We start from the raw sequence: 9209 nt of genomic DNA on the forward strand, positions 1-9209 counted from the left end.
GAACTGAATCACCTGAAAGGCAAGGAAAGTTCAGGCCAATCTCCCGATCTTCGTTTTTTAAGCGTCGTCGCGTCAATACCTAGCAATCCTGACATCCTGTGAGCCCTTTGGCCTTTACTTTGAAATTTTGATATCTGCCAGTTGTTTGATTCTTCCAAAATCTTACAGTTAAGTTTAATATTCTTTTCATCTATTAGGTGTCTAGTATTGCAAGATCCAAGTCATGTCTGCATTTAGAAAACATGAATCTGGTTACAAAAAGCGTTTGAAGAAACAAAAAAAAAGAGGATTTAACTCTGTCTCAAAAAGGAGATATGGATAATTTTGTCATAAGAATACCACAAGTGTCGCCCGATAATCAGTCACTTGATAGAGAGCATGCTCCGGATAATAATGTTGACAATGATCCTAGCCCTAGAGATGCCGAGACAGAGATAGAAAATAATGTTGAGAGTGAAGAAAATTGTGATGACATCGGGGCTAGTAATACTGATGGTAACTTGAATACTTCACCTACTGCAGACGTTGGTGATTCTTTTCAGTTTGACATATTTGATCCAAGAAATTGGGATTCCCTTAATTCTAAGCAAATTGATATTTTAGCACAAAAGGGCCCTCAAAGGGACATGTCATTTAAGAAAGGTCGTAAGGATAAATATAAAAGGAGGTTTTCTGCACTATTCTACACTAGAATTCTATCGAATGGAGAGTGCAATAGGGATTGGCTTGTCTATTCTGAGGAACTCGATAAAGTGTTTTGCTTCGGTTGTAAATTATTCGCAAAAGGGTATCGAAAAGGTAATTTGGCAAATGAGGGGTATAATGATTGGACACATCTTGGCACTAGACTTAAAGAGCATGAGACAAGTGCAGATCATGTTTTGAATATGACAACTTGGTATGAGTTGCGTACTAGATTACAAAAGCATGAAACAATTGATAAAGCTGCTCAACGACAACTTGAGAGTGAAAAGGAGCACTGGAGAAAAGTTCTGTCCAGAATCGTTTGCATTGTAAAATTTCTTGCCAGGCATAATCTAGCCTTTCGTGGTACTAACAGAAAATTGTATGAAGATAGCAATGGCAATTTCTTGGGTTTGGTTGAGATGTTGGCTGAATTTGACCAGGTTATTCAAGAGCATGTCCGTCGTATTACAAATGAAGAAACTCATACTCATTATCTTGATTTTAATTCAGAATGAGTTGATACACCTGCTTGCTTCCGCTATTAGGTATGAGATTGTTAAGAAAATAAAGAGTGCAAAGTACTTCTCTGTCATACTTGATTGTACCCCAGATGCAAGCCATCAAGAAAAAATGTCTATAATCATAAGATATGTTGATTCATCTTCTAGTCATGTTTGCATAGAAGAATCCTTTCTAGGATTTTTAGATGTAAATGATACGACTGGGCAAGGGCTTTTTGAAGTGCTAGAGAATGAACTAAAGCTTCTTGATCTTGATATAGATGATGTGAGAGGACAAGGTTATGATAACGGGTCAAATATGAAAGGAAACCAGCAAGGTGTCCAAAGGAGACTTTTGAATGTAAATCCTAGAGCATTCTATTCTGCTTGTGGTTGTCATAGCCTTAATTTGACACTTTGTGATATGGCTAAGACTTGCGGTAAAGCTAAAGACTTCTTTGGAATCATCCAACGCATATATACGACTTTTGCTAATTCTACTAAGAAATGGCAGATTCTGAAAAATAACATAACAGGATTAACTCCCAAGTCAGTGTCAGCTACACGCTGGGAGAGTCGTGTTGACAGTGTTAAAGCTATTCGACTTCAATGTGCAGACATTCGGGAGGCCCTACTTCAGGTACCCAATATTTTCATATTGTTATGATGTAATTCTTTAGTTTTCTCTAACTATAACATATATTTTCTTTATTTTCATTTCAGGTATCGAGACTGATAATGATACAAAAACGAGCAGTGAGGCTAAAGGTTTGGCAAATAATGAACTTGGAGAGTATGAATTTATAGTGGCGATAGTCATTTGGTATGAGGTATTGTATGCTGTTAATTTAGTAAGCAAACACTTGCAAGAAAAGGATATGCTTATTGATGTTGCTATTGAGAAAGTGCAAGGATTGCTTTCTTTCTTCAAGGGTTATAGGGACACTGGTTTTTTAGAAGCATTGGAGACAGCCAAAGTAATTGCACTTGAGATGGATATTGGTACAACATTCCGTAAAAGACGAGAAATTAAAAGAAAGAGACATTTTGATGAGAACCCAGATGATGCAAATGTTGCCACACAGTCTGCAGAGGAATCATTCAGAGTCAACTATTTTTTACGTATTGTTGATCAAGCAATTCTCTCACTTACAAGCAGATTTGACCAATATCAGGGTTACCAGAAAATATTTGGTTTCTTGTTTACCTCTGAAACATTGCAGTCATTGGATAAGAATAGCTTGAAAACTTCTTGTGACAATCTTGAGGTTGCTCTTAAAAAGGATGGGAAGTCTGACATTGATGCTAATGATCTTTATGTGGAGTTGATGTTTCTTCAAAATTTCGTGCCAAAAGAAAATATTGGGCCAGTTGAAATTCTAAAGTTTTTGAAGCGGCATGATTGTTTCCCCAATGCATGTATTGCATATAGAGTTCTGTTGACTATCCCTGTGACTGTTGCTTCGGCAGAACGGAGCTTTTCTAAATTGAAGCTATTGAAGTCCTATATGCGCACTACCATGACACAACAAAGGCTCACTGATTTGGCCACAATAGCACTGGAGAGTAATCTATTGGACAAGATTGATTATGAGGATATTATTACAAAGAACACTAAAAGAATGATGTTGTTTAAGTGAAGACTGAAGACCATACAATCAATAATAGGTACAATTTTTATATTTTCCAGTTGGTATCTAATATATTATGAACTTTATATTATTATAGTTATGTTTATGTAGTGTTTTTCTTAGTGAGATAAGGCCCATTTTAGAGTTTCGCACAGGGCCTCCGATTTTGCCGGCTCGGCCCTGGCCTTCACCCAACTACCACCACGAGCCAACGCGTCATCCAGATCCGGCCGCCGGCCCTGTGGACGCCACCACCGTAACATGCCACGGGATACCTGACGCCTCCATCGTCGGTGCTCGTCGATCCGCCTATCAATCATGGAGTCAGCGTGTTCACACGGTCCCTGCATCTCCCTGTCCTCCTATGGTAACTAGCTAGGGTGGCTACCGCCATCGTGTCACCTGCAGGTGGAAATGGCGGCCGAGGATAGAGTCAAAAGAGGAGGTAGGTAGACGGCGGGATTTGGTAGCCCAGTAGCCCTGCGGAAGCAGCTGCAAAAAGTTGAATGTGCATATATGTGTTTGTGCCCGATCACATTCGAATACAGAATTTTGTTTGACTTCAAGCTAGTTCCATAAATCTTAATTTAATAGGATTACATGAATTTGTTATTGACGGGAATATTCAGGAATTTTCACCCCTTAGGTTGTGACATTCAAGTCATTTGTTCGTGTTGAGCTTGACTGCATATTAAAATCTTGTGTGTCTTTCTTGAGTAGGCAAATCCGTGGCAATCACATGGGGAAGAATAACATACCTTAATTTGTTCTGGTATATCAAGTGAAAATAGATTCAAAATTAAAACAATGAATTTTGGGAATGAAGGGGGAGAATATATGTAGGCTCCGATTTAGCGCGCGCGCACGCGCACGCACACGCACACGCACACGCACACGCACACGCACGCACGCACGCACGCACGCACACACACACACACACACACACACACACACACACACACACACACACACACACACACATGAAAACTCACCGACAACTAGCAAAGTCATAAAACCACGTTTCTGTAGAAAGCAGCTAACATTGTAATTTTGATACATGCTGCAACGACATTGAGCAGCTAGAAATCCAGAGGGAGAAGCCACATCAGACCCTTACGGTGATTAGTAATGTTATAGTTGCTAGTCATGTAATATCCTGTTGACTTGATCCTATCCACTCCATTGATTTTTTTGTCTTTCCTACAATACAAATGTTTGCCGCAGTTACATCTCATCAATTGCACATCATTACAGATGCGATTAGTATCACCTGGTAAATTGAAATGGTGGTAGTAGATGTGGTTTCTCTCTACTCCGCCACGCCTATCTGCTGGCACGTACATCATTTTGGAGCACCTGGTACTAAGGAACAAGGCATGGTCGTCCAATGTAGTCACTTCTGCCCAGCTGTAGCCGTAACACGTATTTTTATTTAGCTCAAACAACTTGAAGAAAAGCCTGTTTTGCTGCACTGTCCACTGGGCTCTTTTGGCCATCAACATCCTGTCGCCATGCTTGAAAATGTAGCTGATGTCGTCGGATCCCACACACTTGGGTAGTTGATTCCAGGGCCGAGCCGGCAAAATCGGAGGCCCTGTGCGAAACTCTAAAATGGGCCTTATCTCACTAAGAAAAACACTACATAAACATAACTATAATAATATAAAGTTCATAATATCTTAGATACCAACTGGAAAATATAAAAATTGCACCTATTATTGATTGTATGGTCTTCAGTCTTCACTTAAACAACATCATTCTTTTAGTGTTCTTTGTAATAATATCCTCATAATCAATCTTGTCCAATAGATTACTCTCCAGTGCTATTGTGGCCAAATCAGTGAGCCTTTGTTGTGTCATGGTAGTGCGCATATAGGACTTCAATAGCTTCAATTTAGAAAAGCTCCGTTCTGCCGAAGCAACAGTCACAGGGATAGTCAACAGAACTCTATATGCAATACATGCATTGGGGAAACAATCATGCCGCTTCAAAAACTTTAGAATTTCAACTGGCCCAATATTTTCTTTTGGCACGAAATTTTGAAGAAACATCAACTCCACATAAAGATCATTAGCATCAATGTCAGACTTCCCATCCTTTTTAAGAGCAACCTCAAGATTGTCACAAGAAGTTTTCAAGCTATTCTTATCCAATGACTGCAATGTTTCAGAGGTAAACAAGAAACCAAATATTTTCTGGTAACCCTGATATTGGTCAAATCTGCTTGTAAGTGAGAGAATTGCTTGATCAACAATACGTAAAAAATAGTTGACTCTGAATGATTCCTCTGCAGACTGTGTGGCAACATTTGCATCATCTGGGTTCTCATCAAAATGTCTCTTTCTTTTAATTTCTCGTCTTTTACGGAATGTTGTACCAATATCCATCTCAAGTGCAATTACTTTGGCTGTCTCCAATGCTTCTAAAAAACCAGTGTCCCTATAACCCTTGAAGAAAGAAAGCAATCCTTGCACTTTCTCAATAGCAACATCAATAAGCATATCCTTTTCTTGCAAGTGTTTGCTTACTAAATTAACAGCATACAATACCTCATACCAAATGACTATCGCCACTATAAATTCATACTCTCCAAGTTCATTATTTGCCAAACCTTTAGCCTCACTGCTCGTTTTTGTATCATTATCAGTCTCGATACCTGAAATGAAAATAAAGAAAATATATGTTATAGTTAGAGAAAACTAAAGAATTACATCATAACAATATGAAAATATTGGGTACCTGAAGTAGGGCCTCCCGAATGTCTGCACATTGAAGTCGAATAGCTTTAACACTGTCAACACGACTCTCCCAGCGTGTAGCTGACACTGACTTGGGAGTTAATCCTGTTATGTTATTTTTCAGAATCTGCCATTTCTTAGTAGAATTAGCAAAAGTCGTATATATGCGTTGGATGATTCCAAAGAAGTCTTTAGCTTTACCGCAAGTCTTAGCCATATCACAAAGTGTCAAATTAAGGCTATGACAACCACAAGCAGAATAGAATGCTCTAGGATTTACATTCAAAAGTCTCCTTTGGACACCTTGCTGGTTTCCTTTCATATTTGACCCGTTATCATAACCTTGTCCTCTCACATCATCTATATCAAGATCAAGAAGCTTTAGTTCATTCTCTAGCACTTCAAAAAGCCCTTGCCCAGTCGTATCATTTACATCTAAAAATCCTAGAAAGGATTCTTCTATGCAAACATGACTAGAAGATGAATCAACATATCTTATGATTATAGACATTTTTTCTTGATGGCTTGCATCTGGGGTACAATCAAGTATGACAGAGAAGTACTTTGCACTCTTTATTTTCTTAACAATCTCATACCTAATAGCGGAAGCAAGCAGGTGTATCAACTCATTCTGAACTTAAAATCAAGATAATGAGTATGAGTTTCTTCATTTGTAATACGACGGACATGCTCTTGAATAACCGGGTCAAATTCAGCCAACATCTCAACCAAACCCAAGAAATTGCCATTGCTATCTTCATACAATTTTCTGTTAGTACCACGAAAGGCTAGATTATGCCTGGCAAGAAATTTTACAATGCAAACGATTCTGGACAGAACTTTTCTCCAGTGCTCCTTTTCACTCTCAAGTTGTCGTTGAGCAGCTTTATCAATTGTTTCATGCTTTTGTAATCTAGTACGCAACTCATACCAAGTTGTCATATTCAAAACATGATCTGCACTTGTCTCATGCTCTTTAAGTCTAGTGCCAAGATGTGTCCAATCATTATACCCCTCATTTGCCAAATTACCTTTTCGATACCCTTTTGCGAATAATTTACAACCGAAGCAAAACACTTTATCGAGTTCCTCAGAATAGACAAGCCAATCCCTATTGCAATGCTCTCCATTCGATAGAATTCTAGTGTAGAATAGTGCAGAAAACCTCCTTTTATATTTATCCTTACGACCTTTCTTAAATGACATGTTCCTTTGAGGGCCCTTTTGTGCTAAAATATTGATTTTCTTAGAATTAAGGGAATCCCAATTTCTTGGATCAAATATGTCAATCTGAAAAGAATCAGCAACGTCTGCAGTAGGTGAAGTATTCAAGTTACCATCAGTATTACTAGCCCCGATGTCATCACAATTTTCTTCACTCTCAACATTATTTTCTATCTCTGTCTCGGCATCTCTAGGGCTAGGATCATTGTCAACATTATTATCCGGAGCATGCTCTCTATCAAGTGACTGATTATCGGGCGACACTTGTGGTATTCTTATGACAAAATTATCCATATCTCCTTTTTGAGACAGAGTTAAATCCTCTTTTTTTGTTTCTTCAAACGCTTTTTGTGACCAGATTCATGTTTTCTAAATGCAGACATGACTTGGATCTTGCAATACTAGACACCTAATAGATGAAAAGAATATTAAAATTAACTACAAGATTTTGGAAGAATCAAACAGCTGGCAGAAATCAAAATTTCAAAGTAAAGGCCAAAGGGCTCACAGATGTCAGGATTGCTAGGTATTGACGCGACGACGCTTAAAAAACGAAGATCGGGAGATTGGCCTGAACTTTCCTTGCCTTTCAAGTGATTCAGTTCAGGTCCTCCCTTCTGCTGTTGTCCGGCTGTTCATGCTGCTCCTGTCCTCTTGAATCCTGAAAAGGGCCTACAGCGCTGGAAGTTGGAACGGAATCATGAGATTTGTAAGGAAGGAAAGGAAGGATCGGAAGAACACTAACCTGCCGCCAGTGCCAGACGAATAGACGAAGAGACACCTCGTCGCTTCGCTCGTGTCGATGACGATCGATCGCTGATTTTTTTCTTTTTCATTGGATCGATCCTATGGATGAGGCATAGACTAGTCGGGGCTGCTCCAGGTCCAGGATACCAGGCCAAGAGGCCCAAAAGGTTAATTTTTTTAGCTTAGTATATATACTGTTGCAAATAAATTTGGAGGCCCCTGAAAGCGAGGGGGCCCTGTGCAAGCGCACAGGTAGCACACCCTTAGGCTCGGGCCTGGTTGATTCATGTCCAATTGGTAGGTCATGCTGACCACCAGATCACTTTTCTTGGTCATGCTAATGGTGTATATTTGTAGACTCCGGCGGAGTAGGCCACAGAGCTTCCCATCGTAGAAAGCGATGTCGTAGTAATGGTTGCGGTTTCTCGACCTCCACCAATTATGGTTGCGACATCCAACTTTGCACACCGCGAGCCCTCCCGTGATGGCGGCAAGGACGCAACGATTTGACATGGGGCGCTCCGAACACACTAACTTGTCGATGTATGGCGCCCGGCGTGGCGCGTTGCTTGGCGGAGAGTGGCGCCTCGACGCCAGAAAAGAGATTGACAATCATTAGCCAGTCACTAGCACCACCACCGCGAGAGGATGCGGCGGCGATCCAGCCTCCATCATGAAACCCGACCAGCCTGTTGTGGACTGCCTCGGGCGGGAGCTGAAGGCGTAAGGATACACCGTCCATGGGGCAGAATACGCGCATCTCGCCGCCATGATATAGCGAGAAGATGAGCCACGGCAAAGTCGGCGCCGGCCGTTGCCATGACTTGACGATGCGCCATGAGCGGCAGACTGCGGTGAAGCAGACGTGGTCAAGCGGAGAAGCGATCCGGCCGTAGACCTCGCTGAGAAGATCAGCCGGAAACTTGGACCACGTACCATCGGCCGGCGCCGCCGCAGCGGACGTGCTCACCTGGGCCGCCATCTTCGTCTTTCTCGATTTTGCGGATGGATTTGGATTGCTGAGGCTTGTGTGGATCGATGTAGTAGCTAGGGTTTGGCAGCTAAGGGTTTAGAAATTACCAACGTACTATATACTCCTCCTTTTTCCGTCGGGGCCAAGTAAACCGACAGCAATCAGCCAATCACGTCCTTTTTTTTTTTTTTGCATCGAGCAATCACGTCCCTACTTGAAGGAACTCATATTTTAGAAAAAAAAAATCAGTTTTGCTAAAGCACATCTAGATGTGCCATAAGTATTGCACATCTAAGTCATATGTCATTGATTTTACGCTAAGATTCGTGCAAACCTTTTCTTTGTCTTTTTTCTTTTTCTTTTTATACTTGATTCACTCACTTAGATGTGCAATAACTAGAGCACATCTAGATGTGCCCTAGACACACCCAAAAAAAATTGTATTTTATCGGGGTTTTCGGACGAAAGTACCAGGCCGTTTTTTCTTTTTATACTTGACACTACCAGAAATTATCTAGTTGCCGACGGCCTCATCTATGCCGACGGCGCCCGTCGGCATAAATGGACATATGCCGACGGCCAAGGGCAGGCCATAGGCGTAGAATAGCCGTCGGCATATGTGTATCTATGCCGACGGGGGCCGTCGGCATATTACGGCCGTCGGGACAGCTCGCGGTACGCCTACGGGGACCGTCGGCATAGAAGAGG

General features: G+C 41.1%; 2 pseudogenes; one reads left to right on the forward strand and one right to left on the reverse strand.

The window, feature by feature from the left end:
• Positions 1-226: 226 nt before the first annotated feature.
• LOC125534836 lies at positions 227-2827 on the forward strand (annotated as a pseudogene).
• A 1731-nt stretch (positions 2828-4558) lies between these two features.
• LOC125534838 lies at positions 4559-8510 on the reverse strand (annotated as a pseudogene).
• Between the last annotated feature and the right edge of the window lie 699 nt (positions 8511-9209).

This window comes from Triticum urartu, chromosome 2 (assembly GCF_003073215.2).
Source record: "Triticum urartu cultivar G1812 chromosome 2, Tu2.1, whole genome shotgun sequence".
Taxonomy (NCBI): domain Eukaryota; kingdom Viridiplantae; phylum Streptophyta; class Magnoliopsida; order Poales; family Poaceae; genus Triticum; species Triticum urartu.